The sequence below is a fragment of the Cynoglossus semilaevis genome, chromosome 13 (assembly GCF_000523025.1).
Source record: "Cynoglossus semilaevis isolate Cse_v1.0 chromosome 13, Cse_v1.0, whole genome shotgun sequence".
Classification (NCBI taxonomy): domain Eukaryota; kingdom Metazoa; phylum Chordata; class Actinopteri; order Pleuronectiformes; family Cynoglossidae; genus Cynoglossus; species Cynoglossus semilaevis.
The window spans coordinates 21307358-21309680 of NC_024319.1; the positions used below are offsets into that span (position 1 = coordinate 21307358).

General features: G+C 39.0%; 1 protein-coding gene across 1 annotated transcript in view; it reads left to right on the forward strand.

Moving 5' to 3' along the window:
• The window catches only part of LOC103388990 (diacylglycerol kinase beta-like), a 24482-nt gene that overhangs the window by 14408 nt on the left and 7751 nt on the right, over positions 1-2323 (forward strand). The gene's annotated exons all lie outside the window — the stretch shown is intronic.

A 2323-nucleotide genomic window follows, 5' to 3' on the forward strand; every position in this document is an offset into this window, starting at 1 on the left:
GGATGATAATAGATGGTTGGATGGATGGATGATGGATGGATGGATAATATATATGTGGATGATGGATGAAAAGATAGATGTATGAATGGATGGATGGAACTTTATTAATCCCTCAGGAGTTCCCTTTGTAAAATGAAGTAATAGTACTGAGGATATTTACATACAGCACAGAAACTCTATCAACAGTACCAAGAACTACAGCTTGTGTTTCCACTACAGGAACTATAACCAGTAACAAGGGGTATTATATTTCCATTGCAAGACCAAGTAAAAAGTGATAGAAACAAAGATTATAAGCATTTTAACTGAAAGAAATAGTACCAAGAACTAGTGAATATAACAAGCATTTTAACTGGAAACAATAGTACCAAGAACTAGTGAATATAACAGATAATAGTACTGAGAACTGACGATTTTTGAGAACCTGGCACTTGGAACAGTACTAGGACCCAAATACATTAGCGCATCAGGTACAGCAGAAAGGGGATTAGGAAAGTACCTGGAACTGAGATTATTCCTCAAATAAACAACACCAGGAACCTACTGTACGTATGTCGGGAACCAGAACAAGTACCAGGAACTAATGAGCCAACTTAAAATATACAGCGTTTCAGCTGTAGGAACAGTAGTCTTGGTCACTTCAACACCTCTGATGTGCTAGTTCTGTTGGTTTACTCCCCGTTTTTTAGCCCTTTCATTGAAAAATGATTGAGGTATTTTAAGAAAATGATTTTGTCTGTTATTTGAATTCCATGAATAATACAGCAGAGGGAATGGCTTTAGGATCTTCTCTATTACACACTGTCCTTTTCCTTATTCTGAATAATACATGATTATAGTTCTTCTTCAAGGTAGCGGCTCAGATTTGTGTTGGATTTCTCCAAAGGGCTCGTGTCCGTTTCACCTGTAGTACAATGACATTTTATTTAGAAAAAAAAAACAAAAAAAAACAACAACAATTATTTTCCTGCAGACAGAGGAGGAGCTGTTCTGCTGCTTTCAGTCAAAAAGATCTCATATATCGTAATTTTAGAATCGTATGCATTTTTACTAGCATGAATCCAATAATAACAATAATAATAACTTGCGTTCATAACCTTTTTTAACCATAACCTTTTACCAAGTAATGCATTTGTTCCTGAATTAAAAAGTACTTTACATACTTACTTTCATCATAGAAGGAGTACTCACATTGGAGTTCCCTTCCTCTAATGCACGTGTATCAAACCCATTTTCACCGGGGGCCACATCAGCAGTACAGTTCCCCTTGAAGGGCCGGTTGTAAATGGAAGACTGTATAGATCAGGGGTCCCCAACCCCTGGTCCGCGGACCAGTACCAGTCCATAGGTCATTTGGTACAGGGCCACAGTGAAGAAATATACTTAATTTTTACTAATTTACTTCATTGAAAAAAGAAAATCCAGTCATATCCATTTACTTTCTTTATTTAAATATAATCTGGACATATTTTAAAATAATAGGTCATTCAGACTCTATATTGAATTATTGGTATTTAATTTGGCATCACGTATGTCTCGTTAGTAGTGAATCCACACATTTAACTGGTGATTGACCTTAAAGACGGTAAATAATTAATGAGCCGTAATTACAAACCAAACGTGTATATCACTGCATAATGATGTATTTGTCTGACGTCTTCGCCATTCGTTTTTTGGCCAGTTTTAACACCGCACATCGGAACAATGGAAGGAGACTATCTCGATAAAGTTTTGGGAGATGGCGATATAAGCAGAAAATGCTGTAGGTCGAGGACGGCGTAAACCGAGGACCCTCTGTGTTTTCCTTTTTTTTTTTTCTGCCTCTCAGGGTCAACGTCAGTGCGCTGATTGAACGAGAACAAATGTCAAATATTGAATTATTGGTATTTCATTTGGCATCACGTACGTCTGCTAAGCAGTGAATCCATACCTTTAATTCGGTGCTTGACCTTAGAGACGGTAAATAATGAATGAGTCGTAATTACAAACTAAACAACATCGTGTACAGTACCTAATTATGACAAAGACCGACGATACATACCGACTGAAGACGGTCATACTCTCTCCGTCGTCCGTATTTTTCTTCCCTTCATCCTTCTCGTGTGTTTGCACCTCAGGCTAATTACCAGGCTGGAGGTGTGAACCTCCGACGCTCAGCAGATAGATTCATTTACTGCCACTGCCGGACCTGGAGGTGATAATGAGGTTGAGGATTAAAGCAGACAATCAGCAGAAAGGCCCACGGACCAGGGACCATCAATGAACACCCCCCCCCCCCCCCACACCCACGACACACCGCTCCACCGGACACTCCACAACTATA